Raw genomic sequence first — 14,293 nt, forward strand, 5'->3', positions numbered from 1 at the left:
AGGAAATTCTGGCTGAAGACGGTGCCCGCATCTACTGGTATGGGGAGCGAATTCATGCCGCTTATGAGCATGGACATCAGGGTCTCGTACTTAACCGCCCCAAGGTTCCCATCCCTGAAAAGGATTTAACTGAGAAGTGGGACAAGCTGGAAGCCGAGGATGCTGATATGGATGAGGTACTCCTCTTAGATTGGAAGAGTTTTCAGGAATCTCCAATTATCGGCGAGATCCCTACCCAGAATGCGGAAGAAGGGGCACCGCAGGACATCTCTCAGCCTGAGCAAGAGGTACCGCCCTCTGAAGCAGTTATTGATTCGAGGGTTGAGGATTCGCTTGAAGTAGATCCAACCGCTGAGTCTGGGTGGAAGAAGATATTCCTTGGTCATTGTAGATGACTTCTCTCGGTACACATGGGTTATCTTGCTGACCAGCAAGGATGAGACCTTTGAGACATTTTTGAATTTGGTTAGAAAAATTGAAAATGAAAAAGACCTAAAATTAGCTCACATCCGTAGCGATAACGGTGGAGAATTCAAGAACCAAAAGTTTGTTGAATTCTGTGAAGCCAGCGGCATTGACCACAATTTTTCTGCTCCTAGAACACCTCAGCAAAATGGGGTTGTAGAAAGGAAGAACAGAACTCTAGTTGAAATAGCCAGGACAATGCTGGATGAGCATAGGCTTCCAAAGTATTTTTGGGGAGAGGCTGTTAACACAGCATGTTCTATTCTTAATAGGGCTCTAGTTAGACCTATACTCAAGAAAACCCCCTATGAACTTTGGAAAGGACGAAAGCCCAATATTGGATACTTTCGTGCCTTTGGCTGTAGATGTTTTATTTTAAATACCAAAGATAGCTTAGCAAAGTTTGATTCAAAAGCTGATGAGGCTATCTTTTTAGGCTACTCAACAAACAGCAAAGCATACAGAGTTTTTAATAAGCGAACTCAAGTTTTAGAAGAGTCAGTACATGTAGAGTTCGATGAAACTGACCCTGCAGGTAGATACCAGCCGCTGACCGAAGATGAGCCACACTCAGTAACGACCGCTGACCCAGAACCAGCTACTGAGTCATTCACTAAGAGGCTGACCAAGAGTAAGAGTGAACCAAAGATTACTTTTATTGACCCATCTACTTCTGCAGAGATTGTTGAAACACAGACAGCACAAGACACAAATCTACCTAAAGAGATAAGGATCCCAAGAGGGCACTCAGGAAGTACCTCAGCAATGTTGCTTTCGTCTCAGTATAAGAATCGAAGAATTTCGCTGAAGCTGAGTACGATGAATTCTGGATGATCGCAATGCAAGAGGAGCTCGATCAATTTAGAAGAAACGATGTATGGGAGTTAGTGCCTTATCCAAAGACTCAAAAGACCATTGGAACAAGATGGGTCTTCAGGAACAAGATGGATGAACAGGGAAACGTAGTCAGGAACAAGGCAAGGCTTGTAGCTCAGGGCTACAGTCAGCAAGAAGGTATTGACTACGGTGAGACCTTTGCCCCAGTGGCAAGGCTAGAGGCAATTAGAATTCTATGTGCATATGCATCTTACATGAACTTTAAATTATTCCAAATGGATGTCAAAAGTGCATTTATTAATGGAGTTATAAACGAGGAGGTTTATGTTAATCAACCTCCAGGTTTTGAGGACCCAAAATTCCCAAACCATGTTTATAAACTCAAAAAGGCTCTGTACGGCCTCAAACAAGCACCACGTGCTTGGTATGAGAGGCTGACCAGTTTCCTGCTGACTAGAAATTATGTCAGGGGGAAAGCTGATACAACCTTATTCATTAAGAAAAAGGGTAAAGATACCCTGCTGACCCAAATTTATGTTGATGATATAATATTTGGTGAAACTAACGAATCAATGTGCAAGGAGTTTAGCCAACAAATGCAGACTGAGTTTGAAATGTCCATGATGGGAGAACTCAACTTCTTCCTCGGTCTTCAAATTAAACAAGGAAAGAATGGCATCTTCATCAGTCAAGCTAAATATGCCAAGGAGATATTAAAGAAATATGACTTGGAGAATTGCAAGCCAATATCCACTCCTATGAGCACTGACACTGTCCTCTGCGCTGATGAGAATGGTAAGTCGGTAGACAGCAAATTATATCGAGGTATGATAGGCTCTCTACTTTACTTAACAGCCAGTAGACCGGACATTCAGTTTTCAGTATGCTACTGTGCTAGATATCAATCTAACCCTAAGGAATCTCATTACATTACTGTAAAAAGAATCCTTAGATATTTGCAAAGCTCAGTAAACGCAGGTTTATGGTATCCAAATACTCATGATTTCACACTCATCGGATACACTGACGCTGACTATGGACGGGATAAGCTGGAACGAAAAAGCACCTCTGGAGGATGCCACTTCTTAGGAAGCTGTCTTGTATCCTGGTTCAGCAAAAAGCAGGCGTCAGTAGCCTTGTCTACCACTGAAGCTGAGTACATTGCTGCTGGTCATTGTGTTGCTCAAGTCCTATGGATTAAGCAACAGCTTGAAGACTATAGTGTTCAAACAAAGACAATTGAAGTCAAATATGACAACAAAAGTGCAATTGATCTTTCCAAGAATCCAATTCAACACAGCAGAATGAAGCATGTCAGCATCAGACATCACTTCATTAGAGACCATGTACTCAAAGGTGAGATAAAGTTGACCTTTGTCCCAATGGACGAACAGCTTGCGGATATCTTCACGAAGCCACTGGCTCGTGAGCAGTTCAGCATACTGAGAGAAGCTATTGGTATGTTTAATCCTCTTCAGTAAATTCCTGAACTAAATGAATATGCATGCTGAGTGAATTATTATGCTGAATGATTGTCTTTGCTGTGTACTCTTTGAAATTTATTAAACAGCAAATACTGAGTAACCATTGCACACTGAGTAAGTTAGCTTTTTGAACTTAGAAATCAAATCATCCGTAAATATAATCCTGACACTCAGAATATCAAACGCTTGACATTCTAAATACTGAGTGTTAGATCCGTTAGCATAAATGCAATAGCACGCGTATAGCCGTAGGATGACGTATTCGCCGTATGTGTCATAAATGCCAGGATCTTTGTCGGTACACAATCCCAAGGCAAAACTGACACATGGATTCGATTAAATCCACACCGCTCATTCCGTCTATAAATTATGGGAATTTCCCCATCTTTTATTCTTTACGCTTAATCAAATTCTAAGGCATAGAAACTGTTTCAAAACTCTTTCTCTCTCAAAATCCTTCCTAAACCTTCCCCATCTTCGAGAATGACTAAGGTATCCTACAATATCTCCGGTGCCGGCCACCAAAAGTCCAACTCCGGTGAACCTACTGGAAATCCTCCTACGCCGAGTAAAGGAAAAGCTGGCCAAACCTCTGGTCAGGGAAAACCCGTAAAGATCAGGACATACTCCAAGGTTTTTGAGAATGTCCGCGAATGGAAAGTTGAGCCCTCAAGATGGGTCTCTGAGAACTTCGTGCAAAATGAACAACCGTTCTGCGAATGGATTGCACAGAATGAATGGACTGGGCTGTTTTCGGTTAGGGATGAAACTTATCCTGACCTGGTAAGGGAGTTTTACCACAACCTCAAAGTTGCAAATGACAACACTAACTACCTGTGCACTGAGGTGAAAGGCAAAACCATCTTCATCAACCCTCTATACTTAGGAAACTTGCTCACATTGAAGACATCAGGAGCAAGGCTGAGGAGATCTGGAGATCAGGATGGCACTGGTTATAGCCATACCTTCTATAAGCCTGAGGGTCACTCAGGAGAAGTCTCAGCATCATCAATGGGTCAGCACCAGAAGATGGCTCATTACCTGCTGACCTATTTTATCTACCCAAAGATCAACTGCACTACATCAGCGACAAATTTCGAGCAATGCTTCATTTGGCATATGCTGACGTACACTCCTATCAACATGCTGGTCTTTCTAGTTGCTGGCTTCCTACGCAGCACTGGTATGCTGAGGCTAGGGTCAATCATTACAAGAATCCTCATTGACCATAAGATTGACCTCGAAGGTGAGGAGTCTACTCGAGGATCTGAGATTACTGCTGCCTCACTGAGGGCATTGAAATATGGACAGCCTCTGAAGAAAGGCAAAGTTGCTGCTACTGCTGGCCAAGCTGAGGGAACTGCTGAGCCAAAGAAAGGCAAGAGGACTAAGGCCCCAGCTTCCCGGAAAAGGAAATCTGCTGAGACTACTTCATAAAACGTTGAGTCTCCAGCAAAGAGGCAGAAGTCAGCTGGTAAGTCAGCTGAGAAAAGAAGCAGGCAAAGTGAGCCTAGTACTGAGGAAGCTACTATGCAACCTCAGAAGAAGCAGAAGCCTTCAACATTGACTCCTCTGGATGCCATACCGACCGACTTCATTGTATCGGGTGACTCTCACTTCACCCAGTGTCAAGGTACAATTGCTGAGTCTGAGGAACATGAGGTCCAACTAGATGATCACTTCATCTCTCAAGTTGAGGAAGAACTTGATGGTGATAGCACTGAGCAGGAAGAAGAAGAAGAAGCCAGCGATCAGGATGACGCTGAGGATTCTGAGGAAACTGCCAGCGAGCATGAGGCTGAGGATGCCGATACCGGGGTAGCTGCTGGTAATGAGCATAACACTGAGCTAGCTGCTGGAGTTGAGCAAGTACTTGACCAACACATTGTTGATCAAGTTGAAGAGCAGGCTGACCAGACTCATACTGAGCAACAAGAATCCTCTCCTACTCACTCAGGAGAACCTGCTCATACTGCCACTCCACCTCATAGAAGGCAAAAGTTGGTTAAGGCCAGTGAGAAGTTAGTCAGTGAACCTCCTATGCAACCACCGACTCTTCCTGACCTTGTCCTCTCAAAGACAACTAAGGACCCTTCTACTGTCAAACTCACATTTTTCAAACGACAATCCACTTCCACTACCTCCGCGCTATTAGAAAAACAAGCCTCTGTTTCTTCTCAGCGGGAACATGCCGACCCTAATGCTTCTGCCACATCAACCAGTCAGGTTGAACCGTCTACTGTTCATGCTATTTTCTCAAGCATGGTGCTGACTCCACACACTTCTGCCATCAGCACAGACAGTATCCGTATTACAACTTCTCCCACTCAATTCTCTGCCGATCAATCAACTCTCCCGCAAACACAAGTGCAGATTGAGAATGTTATTCCAGTCACTGAACCGGTTACTCCTTTCACTCCTCTTCCTACCGGTCATACTTATGTACCTGAAGGATCACAAAGCTATCTAAATGCCACTGAGTCCGGCAAAAAGATCATTAACTCAGTGCAAGCCTTAATCAGAGACCTTCAACACTCCACTCCTCCTGCTGCTGGATCTTCAATTCTTGAGACCACCCAGCTTTCCAAGGTCACTCAGCTTCTCAACGAAGTTAAGGGACTCAAGGATCTGCTGAACGTCGTCATATCCTTCCAAGCACAGCAAGCTAAGCAGGATTCAATTGCCAAGCTGGCTGAGATTCAGCTGACAACCGTTCAACACTTGAACTCTCTCCACCAACAAGTCCAGAACTTGTCAGTTGCACATCCTAACTATGCCACTTCATCTGAAGTCAAGATGCTCTTTGCTCAGCTTCATACTGAGCAACTTAAGAGCAACGAGCAAATGGTGTCGTACAGTCAGTGCTCAGTAGAGCAAATTAGTAAGGCTATACGGCTGCTTAATCTAAATAAGCAAGAGATGGATACTGACGCAATGAAGCAGAATGAGATGATGACTCTCACACAACAAACCTTCAACCACATTCGTCATAACAATCTTCAACGTCAGTATTACGACACAGCTCTCTTAAAGACATTTCACCAAGTCTTTGCTGGCCTTACTGAAACTCTTATCTGGCAAGCCAAAGCTCAAGCATACAGTGTCAATATGCTCAGTGCTGCTGATCTTCGAATACCCGAAGAGGTATCAGCTGATGGAGTTGCCATTTTTTATGGCGTAAATGAAAGCGCTGAAAAGCTTAAGGAGCTTTCTCAGGAACTGACTCGAGCTGTCTTAACCGATGCATTCAAGCTCCCTGAAATTGACAAAATGGGGGAGAAAGCGCAAGCAGCTAGAGCTCAGCATGAGCGAAGTCAGTCGTCGCAACACAAGAAAAGAAATAGATAGGCTAGGCTAGCTCAATTCTTAGACTAAGTCAGTTGTAATCTATTTGTCTTATCTATATAAACATTTTGCTGTGTAAACACTGACTTCTATCTAAATATCATATCTACATTTTTCATCGATATTCAAATCCTGAGTTATGATATATGTTACTAAATACTGAGTCATTATGTATCTTCAATTAAATCAGCTATGTTTAACACTTGGAAAATTATTTGACTAAATCAAATGTTGATAACATGTTTGACATTGACCTATGTGTTTGTAAAAAATTGTCTGTTAAGAACTCATTGAACAACAAATTACTCAGCGCACTCTATATGACTAAACCTTCCGCTTTATACTAAGTAAATAGAATATGTTGAAATAGCTGACCTATATCTGAAAATTGACCTTAGACTTACTCATTTAAACCTTTAAATGTTTTAAGTAAAACTAAGTCAGTAGCTCAACCCTTACGGGGGAGTTTACTAAATTATACTAGGTCAACTATCATAGGGGAGCTCATACTGAGTTCCTTGCTGAATAGTTTTGCCAACATCAAAATGGGGGAGTTTGTTGAAACACCTTTTCACATAATTTTGATTTGACAAAATTGTTTAAGTATAATTTAAAATACATATTCTAAACACACTAAGTTTAAATGCTTTGATTTATACTACTAATGTGTTTGTTCAATGTTGAGTTAAATTTGTTTATAAGACACAAGAACTAAAAGGCCCAAGCCCAATACGGAAGCCAAGGCCCAAGTCAAACAACTCAGTACAACTCGGCCCGCGTTTTTAAAACGCTGTCGCTTTGGGTAAAACGCAACTCAGCAAAGAGAAGGATCTAGAAGACCTTCGGGAACAACTTCAAGATGAAGTTGCTGAGTAGTCTCGACAAAGCGTACAAGACAGCAGCTGGCATATGAAAACTTCCAGACAAAGTATTTCTACTTTGGGTAAAGTTCGGACGACACAGTATGCTATCTAGTTGAATTTACCATAAAAAGGGAGACAGCCTGCTGAGCTAACCGAGGACAGAAGATACGTGAATCTGATTGGCCGAGAGCTCTGAGTAAGTCAGGATGACAACGACATGTAGCCGTTTCCCTCCAACGGTTATTTCGAAATTCGAAATGACCGATGCCCAGACGTCTCTATAAATAGAGCCATCAGAAGCTTCACTCAAGACAGAACTTGATCAAGCAGTTACGCTGACCAAATTTCTACACAAGTTCTGCAAGCAAGAAGCAAAGCAAATCTTACACTACAATTCATACATTTGTGTAAAAGTCTAGAGTGATTATTTCAATCGTCTAAAGTGTCTTAGCAAATCATTGTATAGGACAAAACACTTATCATTTCTAGAGATAGAAAGGAGAGGCTGAGTACTCGGTTATAGTACTCAGCAAGAGATTAGGATTGAGTAGAGGTATAGAGGAAGGTACTCTTGTTATACTCAGTTGCTAAGATTGTAAAGGGTTTGAGGCTCTACCTTTAAAGAGCTCAGTAGAGGATTCGAAATCTCGGAACGTGTTCCGGGGACAGGACGTAGGCTTAGAAGAAACCGAACCTGGATAAATCTGCTGAGTAAAGTATTTCTTACCTTTAACTCCTTATATATATTGCTTGCTTAAAATAAACAAAAACTGACCAAGTAAAGCGGTCAAGTTGAGTTGTGCGCGTTAAGCATCTGAGCTCAGGAATAGACTCTAAGTGCTATCTCCTGACTCAAGCTAAGAAACTGACCTAGTCACCAGTTGACTAAGCCAGTATCCTGCTGTTTACTCAGCGCCGCTGTTAAAACCTTTTTCCTTAGAAAAAGGTGTCTGCCCTAGTTGGAAAAAGTTTAAATAGTTCCTAACCCCCCCTTGGAACTATACTTGCAACCTTACAAGGGACCAACAAAAGAAACCACTACTCTAGGTATGTGAAGTTCCTTAAGGAGTTGCTTCAGAACAAACACAAACTGGAAAGAATTACAACTTTGCAGCTGAAGTGAGATTGCTCATCCATTCTCTAGAGAAAGTCTTCATTACCGACTAAGCTGAAAGATCCGGGGAGTTTTTTTATCCTATATACCACTGGTAATTTAAATATAATGCAATGTGCTTCCTTGGATCCAACATAAATATTATGCCATATAACGTTTATAAAAAAGCTAGGCCTAAGGGAGCCAGCTCCCACTAGAGTGTCCCTCTAGTTAGGCGACAGATCAATTGGGTACCATAGAGTTATAGCGGAAGACATTCTCGTCAAAGTGGATAAATTCATATTTCCAGTCGACTTCATTACCATGGATATTGAAAAAGATTTTCATGTACCTATATTGCTTAGTAGACCATTTTTTGCTATTGGAAAAGCACTTATAGATGGACATAACTGTAGTACTTTTTTATGCTAAAATAGTACGTGCGCTTTTAGATGTTAGTAAAAAAAATTAGTAATGCAGTAAAAATTGGAGGAAATTTTTTACATATCTCATTAAGTTGATGACATGGCAAAAAAAGCATGTATTAAAGCATGACAATTTGTGTGCATCATAAAAGATTAAATTTCTGTAGTGTTGGCACCTAATATGATTTCCACTATTCTGTATATATTCCTATTTGTCTAATTTATCTACTTTCTTTTCTTAGCTTTTCCTATTTTGTCTGATTTATTTTCTTTCATTTCTTAGCTTATTCACTTTCTTATTTTAGTTTCCTATTTATGTAAAACTTCTTGTTATATAAAAAAAGAGATATCTTTAGTTATGTATAAATTCCTAGGTTATGGTTGATGACAAATACAAGGAGAATCGGTTCACTTTCTAAAATGACCTAATGTCTACCACCTAAAAGCATTGTTTAGCATCAGTAAAACTGACATTAATTTTTTTCTAAATAAAAAATACTCCTTAACTTGTAAGTAAATTTCAAAATAACTTATTAAATTTTTCTAGACAAAAATAGCTCTCACTTTTAGAACTTTTATCATGTATTATTCAAACACTTATAAGTTTCGGGAAAAAAATACGGTGTTCCCATTCTATTTCTAACACGCGTCATAATGATCATACTTTAACCAAAGTTAATACGATTAAAGTAAAATAAATATGCTACGTGTCAAATATCGAGTGGAAGACGTATAAATAAATATGAAAAATGGGCCGTCATATTTTGTAACTTAACCTTTGTTATTTTGTCTTTTCCAACAAAAAACTTACTTATGGTTTCAAATCCACCTTTGTTTTGTCATACATTGGTAACAAGAAATGTATGTCTTTTGTTTTCTATTAACTAATTGCATTATTTTAAGTAATTTTTTTGTGGTTTCTATCATGTTCCAACGCAACTTACTATTTTATTTTGCCTTTTTAAACTTTTTTTTTATTTTGTGTTTTATTCTCACAGAAAGGAAACAAAACAAAACAAAAGAAAAAGATGTGTGTTCTTATAATCTTTTTTTGCTTCTCTTTCTTCATTGCCTCTTCTGTCCAGACCGAATTGAGGTTCTTCCCTGATCATTGAATATAAAATTATGTAGTTTTTTTAATTATTATTGATGAACCTTGAATGTATTGTGAGTTTATATATGCATAGGATATCCTTGACTTTAGGACACTATCGTACCGAATATTTTTTTCGCCGTCTATGATATGAGAAGAATTTCACAGCATGGACAAAGAAGATAAATCTTGTTTGTGTCAAAGAACCAATTGAATTAAAAATTTAAGTTGATAGTTAAAGCCCAAAAATAATTCTTATTATTATCTCTGCCGGTTTGAACATTTTCTGTTTCTTCTCCTTTTTGTTGATATTACACTTCATAAATCCACCTATCCTAAATTTTACTTACCTGATGAGAAATTTAATATCATATTTTTGGAAATTTTTTGTAGTAATATTTCAAGGACGACCAATAGTAGTTCTCCTACCGGGGTTCAAGTTCACGTACTAAAGGATCAACAACGAGTAATCATTACTTATCTTATATCTCTTCTTATCTTGGTTTCTAATTTTGTAAAAAAATATCACATACATCTACTCAATGAAATTACAAGGGTGTATTTTTATACTTTTCTGTATTGAAATAAAAAAAAATGAGAAATATAATGTAGTGTAAGAAGTAATATTTTTTATCTTAAATATATTTTCTGGTTACTTTCTTAAATATTTTTTAATGTTTTGTATCAGGTTGTGATTGATAATGGACTTGTTGAAGTCACTTTTGCTTCTCCTGGTGGTGATGTCATTGGAATTAAGTACAACAAAATCGATAATGTACTTGAAATAAAACATGAAGAAGATGATAGAGGGTACATATTTAAACATATTTAATTTAGTACTATGTAAACGATAATGTTGATTCAATTTTTATTTTTTTAGAATTTGTTTACATATATCAATAACTAATTAGATAAATCACATTTTATATGTTTTTCTTTGAAATATAATTCTAACTACATTACACAATATTTTTTTATGTGCAGATATTGGGATGTGGTTTGGAGTACACCTGGAGGGTCTGACATATTTGACAAGTAATTTAACCCATATGACATATAAATTATTTAATTATTATTTTCATGATAGATAAATTGATTATGTCTGATGAAATTGTAATTAAATTATTCTTTCCTTAAGGGTACAAACCACTGATTTTAAAATCATAAAGGAAGATGAGCAACAGGTAGAGAATTCATTCTCCAAAAAATGGGATCCAAAGGATAAATCCGCGGTTCCTCTAAATGTAGACAAGAGGTCAGTTTTACTAAAATAATTAATGTATATTTTGTAATACTATGATTAAGGCACAAATTAATGATATTAATGAAATTTCAATTGATGCAGGTATATAGTGAGGTGTGGAAGTTCAGGTTTGTATATGTATACAATATTGGAACGTTTAAAAGGATGGCCTGATGTTGACATTGATCAAATTAGAGTTGTGTTTAAGCTCCAAAAAGAGAAGTAATTATGGAAAATCGTATTAAATTACCTAAATTAATTTGTAAATATTTAGGTATGCATTAAGATAATAAAAAAATGCAATTATGTACAGGTTTCACTTCATGGCGGTGTCAGATGATAAGCAAAGGATGATGCCGATGCCGGAAGACCGTACCACCGGTCAGCCACTTGCATATCCTGAAGCTGTTCTCTTGACTAATCCAATCGATCCAAAATTCAAAGGAGAGGTAATACTATTAAAATATTAACTTCTAGCTACTTATAAAAATGGTAAAACTTAATATATGTTATTAGAATTAGTGGTTTTTTAGTTTAATATAATGAATATATATTGTGATAATATTGCAGGTAGATGACAAGTACCAATATTCACTAGAGAACCAGCATAACCAAGTGCATGGGTGGATATCAAATGATCCACCCGTTGGCTTCTGGATGATTTCTCCTTCCCATGAATTCCATGCTGGTGGGCCCGTCAGACAAGACCTTACCTCCCATTGTGGCCCCATTTGCATGAACGTTCGTAACTTCTATATCCATTCATTCATGCGTCAAACCTATAATTTAATGTCTGGTAGCTAATTTTATCGGGGTTCCATGTGAATGAGATACATTAGTAATATAATTAAAATGCAGATGTTTACAAGCATCCATTATGTCGGGAAGGACTTTAATACATCATACCGAAATGGAGAAGCATGGAAGAAAGTTATGGGTCCTGTTTTCGTATATCTTAATTCTATTTCCCCAACGAACGATCCTCTCGCGCATTGGAACGATGCTAAAGCACAGGTATCTGTCAATACACTACACATTCGTTGTAAATAACAACAACAACAAAGCCTTAGTCCCGAAATGATTCGGGGTCGGCTAACATGAACCATATATTTTGGTTCATGTCATAAGATGTGGCTAAGTTTTACGCTTGCCGCCACAAACCTACGGCAACCCTCCTCATTCGGTATAAATATCATTATAAAAACATTATCTTACTTTTTTTTGTATATATAGATGTTAAAAGAAGAGAAAAGTTGGCCATACGATTTTATTCAATCTCCAGATTTTCCTTCCTCTAATCAAAGAGGGACTGTTATGGGTCAGCTAACAGTTGGAGATAAATATGCCAGTGAGAAGTCACCGGTGTATGCTGATTGTGCCTATGTCGGACTAGCTGCACCCGGTTTTCCTGGCTCTTGGCAATTCGAAGCTAAGGTATATAATCTTGTGAGTGATTATAATAAAATATATTCTTTGGCTTAAGCTTTTGGTGAAATTATTTACATAATTGGGTTATCAATGTTGTTTTAGGGCTACCAATTTTGGACTCGATCTGATAGTAAAGGTAATTTCGTGATTAAAAATGTTCGACCTGGGACCTATAGTTTGTACGCTTGGGTTCCTGGTGTAATTGGAGATTTCAAGCATAATTGTGATATCACCGTTACACCAGGAAATACAACAACATTAGGTTCACTTGTATATGTTCCTCCAAGAGCATTGGAATTCCTGACCGTTCTGCTGCTGAATTCTATGTGCCTGACACCAGCCCAACACTGATGAACAAACTATATACTAATCATCCAACAGACAAGTAATTGATTACGACTCGTCTACTAAAATTATTTGCCATAGTAACATTGTTTAATTACTAATCCTTTTGTTGAACAGATATAGGCAGTACGGATTATGGGAAAGATATACTGATTTATATCCAAAAAATGATCTTGTTTATAATGTTGGTGTCTGTAATTACACTAAAGATTGGTTCTTCGCCCATGTTATAAGGTATATTAATTAATTGTTTCACTTGTTCATATCCTTGGATTAAACTCCATGTTAGCACATATATTACTCTTTAGTAGCATTTTTGCTTTTCGTGTCCATGTTTATGTCCATTTTCGTTTGGAGGACACATTGTGAAGGTTATATTTTAGAAATAATGTTTATTTGTCCGTTCAACATAGATTAAACTTTCTTAGGGCTGGTTCTAATTATATATATGTTTGTTGGTTCATTTCTAGGAAAAAAGGAAAAGATACATATGAACCAACGACATGGCAGATCGTATTTCCACTTCAAGTTGTTCAACAGACTGGGAATTACACTCTTCAGTTGGCCTTGGCATCAGCTGCCATGTCTGAAATTCAAGTATATAATATTTTATTTCAAAGCCAATTAGGATTTTAAATTTCTTTTTATAATAATAAATGTAACAGCGCATTGTTAGCGGTACTAACAGAAATATTGTGTTTGTTTTGTTTACTGATTAGGTTCGATTCAACAACCAGAATGCTGTAAAGCCTCTTTTTAGGACGGGATTGATAGGGAAAGATAATGCAATAGCAAGACATGGAATTCATGGGATGTATTGGTTGTATAGCATAAATGTGCCGTGTAATAATCTTGTTGTAGGAAGTAATACTATCTTTCTAAGTTAAACCAGAGATAATGGCCCCTTGTACGGTGTCATGTATGACTATATTCGTCTCCAAGCCCCTACACAACCTTGAAAATCTCTTCTATATGTTAATTATTATAAACATAATTTTATCGATGTAAATTGTTTATATTCTTTTTAATAGAGAAATTATACTATTGATTCTCTTCCTTTACCATATTACTTTCTAGTATGGCTATCAAAAGCTAAAGATAGGCTGGTCGTAACTTGTGCATCTGTTGAAACTAGAAGATCATAATTTGATTCTCCTTAGTCATCGATGGTTTTTTTATTACTACAAGAAATTTGATATTTTATGACGCACATAAATTGTCATGAAATAATATTATTTCGTCATGAAATAATATTTTTTCGTCATGGTATGAGCATGGTATTATATATATATCACGATTTTTTTTTCTTTTGTCATTGACAATTTACTTTTATATGACGAACAAGAACATGTGTCACTATATTGATTTGTATTAGTGACGCTTATTTTATCACTATTATTATAATATTTTGTCACATTAAACTTTATTTCGTCATGAATACTAAACATTTAAATGACACCATTCATCATTTGTCATCTAATCAAAGAGAAAAGTTGGCCATACGATTTTATTAAATCTCCAGATTTTCCTTCCTCTAATCAAAGAGGGACTGTTATGGGTCAGCTAACAGTTGGAGATAAATATGCGAGTGAGAAGTCACCGGTGTATGCTGATTGTGCTTATGTCGGATTAGCTGCACCCAGTTTTCCTGGCTCTTCGCAATTCGAAGCTA

The 14,293-nt window shown here is 37.7% G+C and overlaps 1 pseudogene; it reads left to right on the forward strand.

The window, feature by feature from the left end:
• Window positions 1-3,929: 3,929 nt before the first annotated feature.
• LOC136219753 (uncharacterized) lies at window positions 3,930-13,580 on the forward strand (annotated as a pseudogene).
• Window positions 13,581-14,293: the final 713 nt, after the last annotated feature.

Source organism: Euphorbia lathyris, chromosome 1, assembly GCF_963576675.1.
Source record: "Euphorbia lathyris chromosome 1, ddEupLath1.1, whole genome shotgun sequence".
Classification (NCBI taxonomy): domain Eukaryota; kingdom Viridiplantae; phylum Streptophyta; class Magnoliopsida; order Malpighiales; family Euphorbiaceae; genus Euphorbia; species Euphorbia lathyris.